Consider the following 18,725-nt stretch of genomic DNA (forward strand, 5'->3'; position numbering starts at 1 on the left):
GCTGAATCATAACAAATAGAAAACTTTAGCAAGATGTCAGAACAGGGTGTTCTGGAGGAAGATTGTCATTTTAAATAGGACAATCATAGGTGACCTCACAGAGAAAATATCATTGAAATAAAAACTTAAGGAGATGAAGCAGAAATCATTAAAAATATCAGAGGAGAATCAGAGTAGATAAAGCACATGTGCAAAGGCCCTGGGGTCAGAAAGTATTTGAAAGTACTTATGATCTACATGTAGTTCACCATATAAGATGAAATAATATAAAATGATTTGATGAAAGAGACTCAACAAAAGAAAAATGTTGAAGTAATTTATAATAAAGACTCTAAGAATTCTGAAATTGTCTGAGTATTTAGAAATAAAACCATCTCCAAACATTAACTAACAACTCAATAAAATTTAAATCCTATATTGACCTGGTACAGGTTCTGTTAGAACAAATAAATTTGAAGTGGGGAGAATTCCTTTTGGTTCAGTCAGACCAAGAAAGGAAGTTGTAGTTTTTCTTTCCAAATGAAATTTTTTTTCCACCTCTGAAGGAATCTTCAGTATGTTTTGGCTAATAGCACTTTTCTAGTTAATGGGATTTTCCTGTATCTTAATTCATACAGAACTTCCCTTCCTGCCTCCTCAGTATATTAACTCTTACAGATATATTCTCACATTTTTGTGCTTTCTCTCAGCCCTTAAATCTGTAACTTGTTTCCCTCTTGACAGCCAGAGGTAAATGCTTCCAATAAGTACCAGCACAATTGTCAAGGGCTTGACAGTTCAAGGTCCACCCATTACATTCTGAAATCAACCTCAAAGCTTTGAGAATTTTCTTGCCATTGTCACTGACTCTGCCATCTCTAAAGGTTGAAAGAACCAATCACAACAGGGATTAGAGCCCATATTTTGTTTCCCTCTTACTATTTTTGTATCCTACTTTTAAAGCTGCTATCTCCAAGGCATATTTACAATTTCACAAATAAAATGATAGGAAAATAGGAAATTTTATTTTGTAAACAACTCTATTAAAATAATTTTCCATTAACAGAAAACAATTTCATGCTGTCATTGTACTAGAAAAATTATCTTAGCGCAATTACATTTTCTAAATATGTGTATTTTATGTGGGAGGAAGTTTAGGGTTTTCATCCAAATCTTGTGAGTATCAGCTATGATGAAAATAGTATCAAAATAATAACCTTTAAAAACTATTAGCTTTCAGAGTTAAAAAGAAAATATTTTTAAAGTGACATCTGGGCATATATGTACCTGTGATAAAAATTAACTTTAAAAAGAGATTGTCAATCAGCATTAACTTACATTTTGTTCTGTGTTTTGTGGCAATTAAAGTAACTTTATTTAATTACTGTTTGTTTGGAGTCCACACCTTGGAGTACTCAGTGCTTACTCCTAGCTCTGCGCTTGGGGACCATTTCTGGTGGGGCCTGAAGAACAATATGGGTTGTAGGGATCAAACCTGAGATTGGTCACATGCAAGAGCTCTATCCACTGTAATATCACTCCAACCCCAATAAAAGTAATTTTGAATGCTAACTGGAGGGCCAAATATGCAGTCCCATTGTTGACTGTGTGTTTATTTGTGAAAGTCTATCTAAAGGAAAACAACTTTAGGTACATATGATAGTGTGTTTGTGTGTGTGTGTGTGTGTGTGTGTATACCTATGCACAAAGCAAAGGAACAGATTAAAATCTTTGATAATGCAACTATCATTATTTTTAAAAATACTACATATTTACAAAGGGATGTAAATGTATCATTTATTATAGAAATTAAATATATAACCTGGACCACAGTAAATGTTTGAGAGCACTAAATCTTGTGACCCTATTTACTCTTATTCCTTTGGCCTGCAGGTTTACTCTAATAATCTTAAGAGGCCTTAGTCTTTATTACATATTTCTAATTTTTTTCCCATAAAGTTACAGTAAACACTTATAAATCATGCATTTTCAGAGAACTTTTCAACTTTTCTATTACTCTTCATGACAGTCTACTCACTACTTCATAAACTGCTCATCAAAAAATAAAAGTCATTTTATATATTATTGTAAAGTTTACAAGAAAACAAAAAGTAACCAGCAAGTCATGTATATACTATAGAAAATACAAAATATTTTTAAATTTTAATCTTGTTTCAGCAAAAATTCCATTAATATTCTCCTATAGCATAAGACAACACCTGGCAGCAATGATGATGGACCCCAGAATGATGAGTAAGACTCAGTTAAGTGTGAAAGGAAAATAATCAGCCTTGTTTTTATATTTACATTTGCTCTATTTCCTAGATTTTGTGTATGAAGTAAAATATACAATGAAAGCCACATGATTTTAGAATAGAGTAGATTCTAATTTGCATGTATGCTTATACTAGTTTTTAACATATTGTTACATTCTTGCTCAATCCAATGATCTACTCTGTATTTGTTGTATAATATGAAATGTGGGCTGGAGCGATAGCACAGCGGGTAGGGCGTTCGCCTTAGACGCGGCCAACATGGCTGACCCGAGTTCGATTCCTCCACCCCTCTCGGAGAGCCCGGCAAGCTACCGGGAGTATTCGATATGCCAGACACAGTAACAACAAAGTCTCCAATGGAGACGTTACTGGGCCCGCTCGAGCAAATCGACGATCAACGGGAGGGCCTTTACCTTTACCTTTACCTTAATATGAAATGTATAGTTCTATAAGCACATAATCCATTAAATAAATATTCAGATTAAAATAATTTGGGGGACATATTCAGGCTCAAAAGATCTATTACCAGGGCTTTATGGTATGAAAGCCCACTTGCCTTGCATGTGAATAACCTCAGTTCAGATTATAGCGTCACTGAGCACTGCCTAGAATGATCTCAGAACACAGAGCCAGGAGTAAGATTTGAGGACAGCCAGGTATCTCCCAAACCTCCTCTCCCACCCCAAAATGATTTATTAACTATGGAGTTTATGACAATAAAAATGGAGCACTCTGGTGCTTAATATGTTACCTAAGGATTAATTCAACACATAAGCAAAGATTAAAATGTAGAAAAGCACCCTGGTTATTGATAATTATTGTTTGCTGCATCTGTGGAGTGGAATGTAAGCAATCATATTGCAGGGTGGTGAAGGGAGGATTATTCTTATCAGCCTCTGGGTAAATAGGTAGACAGTGTTTCTTTTATAAGAGAATGGAATACCTGCAAGTGTCCTACAGAGAGAGGAAAGTAGTAGGGGCCACTGTGTCTCACCAAGCAAGCCTCTTGATGGCCTGTCACTCTGAAACTGTTTCCAGTGAACAAAGTAAGCTGAGCTGTTATTTGGATTAAGAAAACACAAACAGAAGCAATTTTATATGTTTACATATATGCATATATGTACTGTATATGTGTACATTTATGTATATGTATAAATAATGTATAATTCTATGAGCATATAATCCATTAACTATATATCAGAAAGTCCACAAGCCCTAGCTCACAGAAAAGAGGAGGCAACAAAAATCCTATACCAGTCGACCAATGTATTCCTTTAGACACTGTTTATCATGCCCAACTATGAAAATCAATCACTGAAACATCCTGGACCTTGTCCTCAGTTTAGTTATTTTTAGAAAATAAATTTAATAATGTTATTTTTAGAAAGGTAATGGAAATATAGAAGTAAAATCTGTTGATTAAACTTCAAGTATGATATTTAACTTGCTACTAAATTGGAAAAGAACGAAAATTTTAGTTTCTGATTTTAAGGACTAGGAAATCAAGTTAGGTCAGAAAGTAAGCCCTCTTATAGCATTTAAAATATATAGGAATACCCAACAAGGAAATGCTCTTTAATTGCTTTGGCAGCTCAAATACATTATACCTACAGAGCCCCTGGAGTTTCATGGCTGATCAGCATGGCTTAAATCCTAGTAAGACATGACCTATGTTTGTATCACTGATACAGTCAAAACTTAGAACATTCCCAAAAGGGGACAGGAATAATAATGCCAAGCACTTTCTGAAATATGAACTGTGGCTCAAGTATTAGACAATGTAAGATGTGAAATTTCAGAGCTCCTTAGTTTTCTTCAAATTGCTGGAATATTTTTAAACCCTAACGAGTTGAGTCAGTCCACACACTCCTCCTGCAGGCCCACCCCCACGTTCACTGGCCTGGCCTGCCCAGCTTTCTGATGTACACTGACATGCCAGGAGACAGTTCTTGCTCGCCTTTGTGCTTTTCCTCTCTCCTTCAGCTGTCATTTCTTCTCAGTTTATCATCATCATCGATAAAGCCTAGAGATAGCTTGTCTGCCATAAATACTTATCTGGTAAAGAAAGGAAAAAGGCTTTTGGAACATGACTAGGTGGCCTGTCTTGTCCTTTATTTGCCTGGGGAAATGTGAGAATTTGTAATCCCTATTGCTAGAGATTTCTGGTCATTTTGAAGTACCATTAAAATGATTATCAAAGCTTTAAATTCAGCAATGAAACACATGATTCTCTTAATGACAAGGTCAACTTAATTGGGTGTCTGTCCTAAGTGAAATATTGCTCATAACTCGCATCCCCCAATGCAGTTTAGTATAAAATAAGTTAGCAGTTTTTTAAAGATGGGGTATAGAAAATGGAACTGAGCAATATACCTCCAGGTCTGAGTTTTCTAGCGGAGATTACAAGTAAATACATAACTAATCAACAATCTTTATTAAATAAACATATCTTAATTAATCCTTTGTTAGTAGGCAAATCTGATTCATATCCTTTCCAGACCCTTCCTTTTAAAAGGGCTTGCTTAAAAATGTGCTAACTTGATATCTCATTTATTTTCATTATCAGTAGTGTTATGACCTTGCACTTCATCTACTTGTTCTGTATGTCCTTGCCTAGAAAGAACCATAGATAAATTTCTAAGTCTCATAATTAGATTACTGATAAAAATACTAATATATTAGCAAATCCTTGGACCAATTAATGTGTTTAACAATAAGAAGACTAGTGATGCAGATTTTCCCTAGTCCTAATTATTTTCCAGTGTTCACTGACCTAAGAATTTTTAAAACTGCCACATTTCAACCTACTCATTTTCTAAAAGTTGTAAATACATGGCACAGCAGAAGCCTTCCCTCCTTGACCTCAGGGAAACTGAATTAAATAGCATTTGGCACTATGCATCCAACGTGTGTAATCATTATGGTAGGCTCTGTGCCAATCCCAGCTATGCACAATCCTCAGTATGCAGAATTAAAGAATAAGAATGGCAAGCATCCCATTGAAGAATTAATTAGCGGACCCCTGGACTCATCAGAATGATAAATAATTATTCTCTAAAAAACATATATATTAGGAGGAATTACAATTTGAGTCGATATCAACATTCACAACCCATTCAATTAAGCCACCAATGATTAGATTTAATTTTAACACAGGATTTAAAGGTGGTCTTGTCAGGTGGCAAGCTATCAATGTCATCCTTTCCTATCTGGCGGCATCCCCAGTCATCCTTTCTTCCCTACACATCCCAAGAATCCTAGGACAGTATTTCTTTTCCTTGAAACTGAATCTTGGTACCGCATATATGTATCTAAGTATTGGATTTATTCCAAAGTCATACCTTGTCAGAATGAGTTTAATAGTGTCTGTGGTTCCAGAACACCAAGTTAACTTTCATTATCTATTCACATTATTGACAAGGGGAGAGGCTAATCTTGCAAATGAGGTAGTGCTGGTTGTCCTTTTCCTTCCACATTATTAACTTTACTCAGATGTTTAGAATCAATTGACTGATAATTGGTTTATCTATCTAAGTCAGAGGTGGTTGGAAAGTACTACCTGAAAATTCTCCTTCTTTATGCTTTAAATTGGACAAGAAATATAATTTAGTGACTTGCCACATAGGCATTCTTAAAATTGGCAAACCATGAACTAGACCACTTGAAGAATAAAAAGAAAAGGGCAGGGAGAGTTAGGATACGAACCTGGGTTTCATTAAAATCTAATATTTTGGATAAATTTTATTATTTAATAATTAGGTCAGCTTTATTATAGCTCAGAATCATCCTGAAATCTCATAGGGTTTAGATATATAACAGATATAACTCTAGGTGGAACCATACTTAGAATCACTCTCTGACATTAACATCAAAGAGGCTCAGATGTTCATGAGGAGTAAAAGTATATCACATGTATGAAATTTCTGGTTGTAAACTTAAATGTAGTATATTCAGTCATTGGTTTATAATGATGCACACCTGAAATTTAAATATCACGGTGTAATATTTCTTCCATTAAAGAAAAAGAATCAATATAATATGGCAACTGTAAAATATTTTTAGAACTGGCAGATATTTTCTCCTCAATTGAATAAGATTTGGAATGAGCATGGAAATCTTGGAAGGAAAAGTCACATGAATTATTTTTACTTCGGTAATGTGTGCCAAGTGGTTCTTAAATTCCCTCCAGCAGTTAGGCATGGAAGTGTCCCTCTTCTCAACATGCTGTCCTATAGAGTTTGTGCACTTTAGATGTTACTAATCTTAATTCGATACAAATCACAGATCAAAATTTCTTTTACTAATACACCCTTAAATCATCTCTTTGGCAAAAACAAAAGTGATATGACTCTCCAATATTTTGGGAGTAAAGTATTCAATAAGTAACACCACTGTTGATAGTAGTCCTTCAAAGAAAAATAACATAATACCTGAGTGAAAGACACTGCTTTCTCTCCATAGTTTAGATTTTCAGAGATCCTTGATGCTACACCAAAACCACATGAGTTGATACAAATTAAATATATAGCTAAATCCTTCTGCTATTTAATGTATAGCAAAGAAAGTCCTTCCTGTCTAAATCCTTCCTTGGAAACAGGAAAATTAGTTGCTTAGTGGTGATGGTTTTTAACAAAAGGTCAAACAAAATTGTTCTGGAGAATTTGGAAGACTTCAAGCAGCTATTTAAGACTCACCGTAGTGAGTTTCTCTCTAAGAGAGGTGAGTGAGTCTTTTCTGCAGGTGTCTTTTTGCTATTTCCATAAGTTAGGTAATCTCCATTCTCCTTTGGCTTCTTCTGCTATACTCAACTCCAATTCAAGACTTCCACAAACAAAAACTTGAAATATTAAAAGGGGTACCAAATTAGGAAGCATTTTTATTTAAAAATATAAACTAAGAGATTTATCTTGAGCAGAAAAAGACAATGCTTCACAGAGAAAATATTATCATGTATTGCCAAAAGAACATCAGGCAAAAGGCTTGTTCAGTGAAACAAAAAGCTTCAAAATAAGTTTTTTTTTTGAAAGTTGTAGCTGAGTGAAAACATAGTCTTCAGGGAAAACTAACTTTTTATTAATGGCAACTTTGTTTTGAAAGTTTCATGGAAATGGGGCTGGAGCGATAACACAGTGGGTAGGGCGTTTGCCTTGCATGGGTGGCTGACCCGGGTTTGATTCCCAGCATCCCATATGGTCCCCTGAGCACCGCCAGGAGTAATACCTGAGTGCAGAGCCAGGAGTAACCCCTGTTCATTGCCAGGTGTCATCCAAAAAGAAAAAAAAAGTTTCATGGAAAATTCTGGAATATAATATGTTTTTTAAAACTCTACCAGGGGTCTGGAGACAGTATAAGATTTTTTTTTCCTTTTGGGTCACACCCGACACAGGGGTTACTCCTGGTTCTGCATTCAGGAATTACCCTGGCAATGCTCAGGGGACCATATGGGATGCTGGGAATCAAACCTGGGTCGGCCGTGTACAAGGATAACACCCTACTCATTGTGCTAATGCTCTGGTTCCGAGTGTAAGATGTTTAAAGTGCTTCCCTTGCATGTGATTTATCTCAGTTTGGTCCTTAGTACTACTTATGGTTCCCCAAGAACCACAAGGATTGATCTCTGGGCACAGAGCAAGGAGTAAACCATGAGCACTACTAATTTTTGCCTGCAAACAAAACCCTGAAAAAAAACCCTTCCAGGTAAATAGATAATCATTTATTTTAAAAACCATAATTTTGGTCTAGTGGCTTATAATTTAAAAGACAGCATAGTGTTAAACTATGAGTTAGATCATCTTCATAAATCTCTTAATGCTGTTAAAGTTGAAAACAGTTACAAAATATAAAATTAAATATTCAGTGGATTTGACAAAAAATACTTTTAAATGCTCATCAGAGGAAAATTCTTGTTGAAAGGACATAGGTTGGGTGATTAAAAAATGCTATACAAAAAAATTTCTTCTTTGATGGAGAGGTTGATGTGGTGGTTACAAACTCTGAAATTCCCAAATAGTAAGATGCCCATAACTATTTATTTGAAAGGAAAGAACTCAATACGATAAAAGTCAAAACAACCTTTTAGAAAAAATAAAGAGCAAAAGAAGATAAAACAATAGCATAAGTGCAAAAAATATATGATGTCTTGTATACATAGCACAACACAATTATTTCTATTAAAACCTTTTCCTTTTTTTTGCTTCTCACTTTTGGATGCAATTAGATTAAGAAAACAACTTCCTGTACCTCTTACTTCCAAACTGAGTTTTGGAACTAAAATAAAGATTGTGTGATATATTGTCTATTACATAGTAACATACAGATATTAGTTACTTAAAAGGACTTCTCTCAGTAATAAGCTGAAATAACAAATATACTCTAAGCAACAGTCCTGTTTAAAAATAGATAAAGTGAATTGTCCCTATGGGTTAAAAAAATGTTTTTTATTTTCACCTTCATATTAACATTTCTTACTCAAGGGTGTCATAAGAAATGGCTTTTTTTGAAATGATAACAAGCGCTTTGAACTCTAATGATTCTTGCAAAATTAAAGTCTTTTGTCAACCATTTTTAAGGTATTTTTGGTTTCCCAAATTAAATACAGAGTACAAAAGCACCATCTTGTGGCTAAAAGGAAGTAGCACTTTGAAACAAGCCAGTTTAAGTCATAAATAATTTTCCATACACTTTTAATGAAATATTTGCCAAGTTTAATTTTAGGCACTTAGTAATTTTTTCTAAAAGGGATAGCTAGCATATTATTATTTAGAACTGTATACAAATTTAATACATTTGTTTACAGATATAATTCACCATAACAAATTTCAGTAAATATGGTATTAAAATTAGACAAAGTTAAAAAAATATATATTTTAACTTCAAAACCAGAAATTTGTATATGTACTTTATTAGTGAAATTACTGATACTTTTGAAATAGAACTGGAGACAAATATTTATACAATATATAGCATTTTATAGAATTGATAAAATATTTTAAAATATTAGTATTTGTTTATAACAAATTTGATTTAAAGGGGGAAAAGAGAGGAACATACATATTAAAATTCTCAGATTGCAATAGATTTTCTGTTAAAATTTGACAAGATTTGGGCACATAATCATGGGACATTTTTCTTTTCTAACGATGCTGAGTATCATCTCTCTTATATAACTTTCTTATACAACATTAGTTCCTTGAAACTCAGTTCTGTTTTATCAATAACCCCACTTCATAGCTGGGAGAGTGAAAGTACAGAAAGGTAATATCAACCTCCAACTTCTGAGGAACCTCGTGGAATAGGGACAAGCCATGTGCAGGATTTGGTTGGAACCCTAGATCAAATCTCCTGCCTACAAACGCGAATACCTGGGAGAGCTGAGCCCTCAGATAAATTCAGGCTAGATCTTAGAGTCATCAAAGCCTGGAGGAGGAAGAAGTAGAGGAGGAGGAGGAGGTAGGAGGAAGAGGAGGTAAAGGTTGAGGAGAAGGAGTAGTAGAGGAGGAGGAGGAGAAGGAGGAGGAAGAGAAGGAGGAGGAGGAGGAGGCGGAGGAGGAGGAGGCAGAGGAGGAGGAGAAAAAAGAAGAAAGAGAAGAAGGAGAAGGAGAAAGAGAAGGAAGAAGAAAAAACCAGCGGCAGCAACAGCAACTACTTCTTAGGGTTCCAGTCATTAGTTCCTAGTTGTTTCCAAGCACCCCAATTCTCAAGAAGATAAAAGTGAGGTAGGGAAAAGAGTCATGTTAACTTCGTTTGTTAAAAGGCTATTTTGCTCAATTGAAATCATTTACAAATACAAGAAGAATTTCCCAGTTTTATGTGTTTATTCATATATATATATATATATATATATATATATATATATATATATATAACCTTTACATGTTCATTCAAAATATTTGGTGGAATACATACCCAGCACTGCATAAGGGCTATTCTTGACTCTGTGCTCAGGAGTAAAATCCAGTAGTACTGAGGGGCCATATACACGATCCTATATTATCTCTGTTACTTTTACCTCCTGTACTATTTCTCCAATCCTTAACTAGAATATAAAGATCACCATCATTTTTGTATTAAATCTGAAACAAAAATAATTTATATGATTTTTAATATGTACAAGTATATACTATTACATAGTCTTTCCATGTTATAGATATCATTGACATAAATAACTTCGAAAGCATATGCATAATAAAATGCAGTAAAGTAGGAAACATTGCGGTTTGCATTGAGGTTATTTTCATTCTAACATAATTTATTTAATTTTAAGTTTATATAATTTAATGTAATGACAATGTTTATAATTGGATTTCCAAGTTCCTGAAAAATTAACAGTTGACTCATACAAAGCTTAAGTGAGTGGGTTCAAGCACACCTCTTATTATTCATGTTTTGTAAGTCAGGAAACTGAATCATCTGTTGATGTATCATCCTAAGTCTTGTTAAAAAGTAAAATTTGGGCTATGAATTAAACCCCAATTTCTTTCATTCTAATGGGTACTCATGTTTAATCACTCACTGTACTACCTACCTTGCCCATCTGCATATTATTAATGAGCTCTTGCTTCTATATCACTTTAAATATTTAACCATATGTGTGAAGTTTCATTTTTCTCTTTTCATTTGAATTTTGTGCATTTCACTCCTAAATATCTCCCATAGCCTGGTATATTTTTAGCATATGCTAGTTCTCAAAATGTTGAAAAAATTAATTAAATTATGCAAAGCTAGCTATGTGCCTAATATCCATGTAGAGTTAATAAATTAACTGAAACTTAACTTTAGGTATATTATAGGAACCATGCCATTCCTTTTGAGATTCACTTTAATGTCAGATTGTTCTGTTTATTTTTTAAATGTTTAATTCTATTAAAGCACCATGAATCAGTAAGTTTCTCACGGTTGAGTTTTAGAGATACTGTTTTCCAGACATGCTGTTGACCACCAGTCTCATCTTTCCTCCACTAGAGTTCCCAGCTTGCCATTTTGACAAGAATATTTTTAAGTTTAGTTGGTGGTTTGCATCACTTGATTTCAGTGTCGTTGACTCTTAGGTTTGGAAATTTATCTATAATACTCCTTTAATTATGTTGAAAACAGTAGGATATGATGGAATCTAGGCTTAAAAGCACTTAATCTGTCCTATCAGCACATATAGCAATGTGTCCTATCATCACAAAATTCATCCAAGCAAAAGGAGATATAAATAAATATAAATAAAGAGAACTGAAAATAAGATATGACAGAAAACTCACTTTTCTTTTTTTAAACTCACTTTTATTAATTGAAGATAATTTTTAATTGAAGTCATGGAAATTTTAAAACAAAAAAATAGAGAACATTTAAGACTTGTTATATAATTTTGCTTCTTTCCTTTTTATGGTAATGAGAAGTTAGTAAATTAACTTTATTGTGAGAATTAAAGAAATGGTGATGGCAAATGTATTACTAGCACTTTTACCTGGTTATAAAATATTGTCTTGGTAAGTGTCTGATAATTTTCAGTTGAATTAATGAGATATGAGTTTGCACCTACTTTGACTCTAAGCAAAAGCTATTTTTGTTAGTGATTGATGGAAAGCAACAGGAGGTAAATAACACAGCAAATGAATCATAATATGATTTGTGGACCTTTGAGTTAGGAATGTTGCACCATAGTCAATTAACAACTGAATGGGATTAACAATCACCATACATATAGAGAGATATGTGAACTCAATATTAATTGTTATATTAAAGTAAAATAATGTTTTTCACCCTACCATTAAAATATTAGCATATTCAGTATATTATGACTGTCTAAATTTCTATATTACCCTACTATTTTTAAAGATAATATATTCACATCAAGTTATGGCCAGTGATATCTCATCAGGAATTATGTTGTCACATTAGAAAGTTACTTTTAAGAAACTACTCAAAAGATAAAAGAAAGTCTAAGTTGTACACATTAAAAATTATCAGTATATGAAAAATCAGTGAGTAGATATGATAGCTTAAATACATTATAAAAAGTACAAAGAGAAGTAAGATAAATTTAAAAGTTGTACTAACAGATTAGAATTTACAAATTTTGTAGAAATTTATTTCCCCCCCAAAAAAACAGCAAAAGAAATAAAACTTTAGATCTTTTATAGATTACCTTTCATGTAAGTGACATTAATTTATGTCTAAATAACATACATTTTGAAACAATTATTAGACTAAAGGGTTTTTTTTGGATCAATTTTATGTTCTGGTAAGCAAATCAATTAAATTAAGATTATGAAGATATATTTCAATCTTTCTATCCTTTTTAAATTACTGTAATAGAAACCAAGAATTATTTTTAGTTCTAGCTAGAATCTATATTTTCAATGGACAAACTTCATAATATGAATAAGTTCATCTTTAAATTGATAAAGTGAAAATTTTAAACTAAATGAATTATGTAACTTACCAGTCTTTTCTTCTATCTTCTATTATTATTATAAGAAAAATTGAGGCAGATAAAATGTGTTTTTAAAAATCATAATCCAAGAGTTATTGATAAAGTTTTTAACCCGTAAATTTCTCATACTTTATGTTGGTTTGTTCAGATTGAGATTCCAAACAAGGATCATGGACTATAAGAATCATTACGATTTTGGCAAAGAGAACCAAACAAAATAAATAAGAAATGGATCAACATAAAACTATAAAGTTATGCATTCAAAAAATAATATTGCCTAAAATAAATACTACCCCATTGAGTGGACAAAATAATCACACATCACAAATCAAAGCGCTAATAACCAAGATATAAAATAACTCTCAAAGTTCAGTGAAAACAAAACAAAACCAAAAAACATCAAAAATATGGGAAGGAGATAAACATAATTTCTTAAGAAGATTTAAATCAGATAAAGAGCAAACATCCAAGATATATAAAGCACTCACAAAGCTCAGCAACAACGACAATAAAACTTAATAACCCCATAAAAATGAGGAAAGGTTATTAACAGACACTTTAACATAGAGAAAATTTGAAAGGACAATAGGCAATTTGGCACATGATAAAGTGTTGATCTTCACTTATTATTAGGGAAATTCAAATCAAAACAATAGTGATGTATATTCCTTCCAGTGAGAAAGAATATATATATATATATATATATATATATATATATATATTCACTTTTTGTGGGAATGTGTCTGTGTCTGGTTCATCCCCGATGTAAAATAGTACAGAGATATAAAAAGCAAGAATAAAGTTTTAACTTCTTAGTTTCTATCTCCCCACATATAACAAATATATCAATTCAAAATGGTGTATTTTTATTGCAGTGCTGAGAACAATATCCAGGATATGGAATCAACCCAGATGTCCAGCTACAGATGAATGAATAAAAAAAGTTTTGTCATATATACACATGGTGAACACTATAAAGCTAAAGAAATAATGAAGTTGCACATTTCATTGCAACTTGGAATAAACTGAAGGACACCATGTTCAGTAAAGTCAAAGAAAAACAAATATCAGTTTATTTCACTCTTGCGTGTTATATAGTAAAACAGACAAGTGAATAGAAGTTATTAATTAGTGGCAAACTCTCAACCCTGGATTAAACCACTAAGAATGCTAAATAATGTGTGGGAGAGAGGCAGGATATGATGAGGCAGCTAGAGGAAAAATTAAGACACTGACGGAGAATCTTGGGCACTTTGATGTGGTGTAATTGATAAAATAAATAAATAATATTAAATATCAACACTAGTGGAAACATATAATCTAAATTATAATTGTTAAATAAAAATATTCACCAAGAGGGTGGGATAGGTTTTGGAGAGGTGCTTAAGACTTTGGTGTAGATTTGCTCATACTGGCACTGAGTATAGATTTGGAGCGTTGAAACTCAGTTTCTGGGAGGGACAAGGGGAGGCATACCCTGTGATGCTTAGGGCTTACTCTTGGTTCAGATCACTCTTTGGCAAGCTTTGAGGGATATGTAAGACAAGTACCAAATTGATGTTTTTCACCCCTCAAACTCTGTTTTTGACACTATTGTAAATCATGATGTCTAAATAAGAATTGGAGGTAAAGAATCAAATTTTGAAACAAATAAGAATAATTATCAATACATTGGCACAACTACCTCACATATAGTGTATCTCCTATAGCATCTACATTTTTATTAAAATTGTTGTATTAAGTATTGATTATTTGCTATGTTATTGTATTTAAGATAGAAAAAATTAGGTTGCCCTGATTTTATCATTTTTGACACTTACTAGAAGTCTTAAAGCAAACTTCCTAACTTACAAATTTCTGGTTTATTAGTTGAGGAGTTTAAAAGTCACCATTCTATCCTTAATAACAAGTAGCATATAAACAAAGTGAAAATATAAAAAAAAAATTCTTTTTAGATCCATCAGAGAAGTGAAATCACAAAACTTATCACTGCCACTAAAATTAGACAGATGAACATGCAGTTACAAAGATACAATTTACCAGATCAGAAACCCAAACATCTCCATAGATACCATTGTTAGCACAGGAAAACCTAAGCTGTGACTGAAGAACATAAAAACTCAGAGAGCTGAGAATAAAAAGAATCTGAAAGAAGGACTCACACTTTTTTTGAGCTTCATTTCAGAAATTCTACTAAATTCTCAAAGCGAGGAGAATAATTCCAGTTTATTCCAACAGAGGAAATAATTTAAAAATTGAAAATATTTCAGAGTACTTTGATTTTCTTAGAAGGACAAAATAGTCTAGCTTGTTCGGAATTTATCAGAACCTAACAAAGCTAGGGAAAGAAAATATACAATTCCAGTTCACTCTAGTCCTATCTCATCTAAGGGGTGGTGGAATTGCTGATGCAGTCTTACCAAAAAGTTAAATTTAATTAAGGGATTATTAAACACTTTCCTCCTCATAACTCACCATTATTTTACCAGAGGCATATCTACTGTTATTCCTTATATTAAGAAGAAGGATAAAAAGGAGGGAAAGGGAGGAGGAGGAGGAGGAGGAGGAGGAGGAGGAGGAGGAGGAGGAGGAGGAGGAGGAGGAGGAGGAGAAAATAAAGCAACAGAGTTTGAAAAGATATAGAAAGTATCAGGACCAAGTAGTTCTGACAGAATGTTTAAATCATCATCATAAGAATTTTTTAATACTATGTTTAAAATGATGACTCTCATGTAAAAGTGGACGAAAGTAAGAACAGGGAAATAATCCAAGCTTAGAAATAGAAATTCTAATGGAAATCACAAAGAAATGCTAGAGATTTTGTTGTTGTTGCTGTTGTTGATTTTTTGTTTTGGGTCACACTTGGTGATTCAGTTATTACTCCTGGCTCTGCACTCAGGAATTACTTCTGGTGGAACTGGGGAAAAATATGGTGCTCAGAGGTCAAATCCAGGTAAACTGCCTGCAAGGTCAGCTGTGTGTAAGGCAAATGCCACATCTGTTGTATTATAGCTCAGGTCCCCGTACTAGAGATTTATTTTTTAATAACTGAAAGAGAAATGAAGTATGTTGTTTTGATGAGCTCAGTAGTAGAATGTATATGGCTAAAAGAAACCTCTGGTAATAAAGATCTGATAAAACAAAATTTCAAAAAGTGAAAACCAAAGAGAAAAAATGATTAAAAATAAAAAGCAGAAAATTAAGAATTATAAAATGACAAAAGGTAGAAAAAAATAATATGTATACCAGAATGAGATGAAAGAATAAAAGGAACGGACACTGTATTTGAAACAGTCACTAAAAATTTCTCCCAAAAACGACTGCAAATCACCAAATTAAAAAATCCAAGATTTTTAGAGAATACTAAGAAGGATAAATGCAAGACAAAAACTATATCAAGGCATATAATATTTATTAAGAAAATATATTAAAAAATATATACATATTTTGGGGGTAGGAGAAGAAAGTATAGCAGTTTGGTATGCTACCTCCCAGTTTGGCCAATAATTGCTGGAGTGGGGCCCCAGGATCCCCTGAGCATTATTTGCCTGCCTGGATCCCTCAAAAATACAACTTTCCTAAAATGAAGAAAAGAATTGCAGAATTACTAAAAAAACATTGAACAGAAAGAGTGGGAAAATACTTAGAGAAAAAAGGTAGCATGGAATTCTGAACCCTAAAATATTATCCACACAAGAAAATAGAGACTTTCTCAAACAGGCAAAATTGTTCTCAATCTGTTGCCCCTAGAACTCCATTTGTAACCATATTTTCAAAAATAATGAAATAATTCTGGGTGCAAAAATCAGTTATAGGGTTAAATGACAGTGCACTTAGTAGGGAGTTTGCCTTGCATGCAGCCAACAGGGTTTTGGTTGGATACCTGGCACTCCGTATTATCCACCGAGTCCACTAGGAGTGATCACTGAATGCATGGCCAGGAGTAAGGCCTGAACACCACTAGATGTGGTACAAAAACAAAACAAACAGTTATATATAAAGAAAGGAACTGAACTAGAAAATCACAGATTCTGACTACTGTGAATAGTGTTTCAATGAACAAAGAAGTACAAATGGCATTTCTGCTGTGTAATTTTATGCCCCCATGTTATATTCCCAGAAGTGGTATTGTTGGATCATATGAAAACTCAATTTCTCATTTTTTGAGGAACACCCTTATTGTCTTCCCAAAAGGCTGGATGGTCAGCATTCCCACAAATAATGAATGACAGTCCCTTTCTCCCTACACCCATGCTAGCACTGGTTACTTACTTCTTTTGATTGTGTGTTAGTCTCTGTGGTGTGAGATGATATCTCATTGCTTTGATTTGTATCTCCCTGATGATTAGTGAGGCAGAACATTTTTTAATGTGTCTTTTGGCCATTTTAATTTCTTTTTAAGGAAGTTTCTGTTCATTTCTTCTCCCCATTTTTTGATGGGGTTGGATTTATTTTTCATGTCAAGTTCTACTGTACCTTATATCTTGGATATTATTAGCCTTTTATCTGGTGGGTAATGAGTAAATAAACTTTCCCATTCAGTAGACTGTCTTCATATCTTTGTCACCATTCTTTTGAGCTACAGAAGCTTCTTAGTTTAATGTACTCCCATTTGTTTATATTTGTTTCCACTTGTTTGGTACATGGTGTTTCATTGTTGAAGATACTTTTAGCTTCAATATCATGGAGGGATTTGCCTAAATTTTCCTCCATGTAACTTATCCATTCAAGTCTGATATTGAGGTCGAAAGAGCTTTGTACCTGTATACCTTATGGAGACTCAATTAAAAAAAATAATTTCAATTGGCAGAAACCATAATAATACGGTGGGGTGAATTTGGTATGAAGAAGTTGGGGCTGGAGCGATAGCACAGCACTATGGCATTTGCCTTGGAGGCAGCTGGCTGGCCAAGCCAGGTTCTATTCTTCTGCCCCTCTCAGAGAGCCCAGCAAGCTACAAAGAGTATCTTGCCAGCACAGCAAAGCCTGGCAAGGTACCCGTGACATATTCAATATGCCAAACACAGTAACAACAAGGAGGAGACATTACCGGGCCCGCTCAAGCAAATCGATGAACAACAGGAAGACAGTGCTACAGTGGACAGGGCTACAGTGGTGATACTACAAAAAAATGAATCAGTGAGAGACAGATCAGAGATATCAATGAGGAGTTTGGAAAGCAGCAAATTTGCATAAAGATTGATAGAATAACTGAACACAGCATGATAATGATAGTGAAATGATTCAGAAGGAGAGGGACCGTTAAAAAAATGACCTTTCTCATGTGAAATATAGAGAAATACAGTAAGAGAATAACAAATGGCCAAAGGCAACAGAATCTAAGAACTGGTCTACAATACAGAATGAACCACGACGGGGCGGATGGGTGAGGGGTAGGTGAGGTGGGAGGGGAACTCTGGTAGAGTGTGTGGTGTTGGAACTTTGTATGTGTGAAACCATATTATTTTTAGTTTTGTAAATCATGACACTTAAATTTCTATTTAATTTTTTTAAAAAATAAAATAATGACAGTCTGGACATCAATGTTTATGATTGCATACATCTGTATAAATGTGAGAGTGAATATAAATAATTACAAAGAAATGTTCACATATAAGTGAAATAAGTAACAGAACCAATAAAAGAACATGGAGGCTATATCAGGAATTTTATTATAAGATTCAATGAGGAAAATACCACCCCGATACCAAAAGCAGAAGAGACACCACCAAAAAAGAGAATTACAGGGCCCAGAGCAACAGCACAGTGGGGAGGACAACTAACCTTGCATGCGGCCAACTCAGGTTTGATTCCCAGCATTCCATATGGTTCCCCTGAGCACTGCCAGGAGTGAATTCTGAGCACACAGCCATCTGTTATCACTGAGCATCACTGGGTGTGTCCCTACTCAAAAAACATGAAAACAACAACAACAACAACAACAACATAGAATATTACAGGCTAATATCCCCGATGAACACAGACGCAATGATACCCAACAAAATACTATCAAATAGAATCTAACAATGAGCAATCATCTTATACCA

The sequence above is a fragment of the Sorex fumeus genome, unplaced genomic scaffold (genome assembly GCF_029834395.1).
Source record: "Sorex fumeus unplaced genomic scaffold, SorFum_2.1 ptg000009l, whole genome shotgun sequence".
Classification (NCBI taxonomy): Eukaryota; Metazoa; Chordata; class Mammalia; order Eulipotyphla; family Soricidae; genus Sorex; species Sorex fumeus.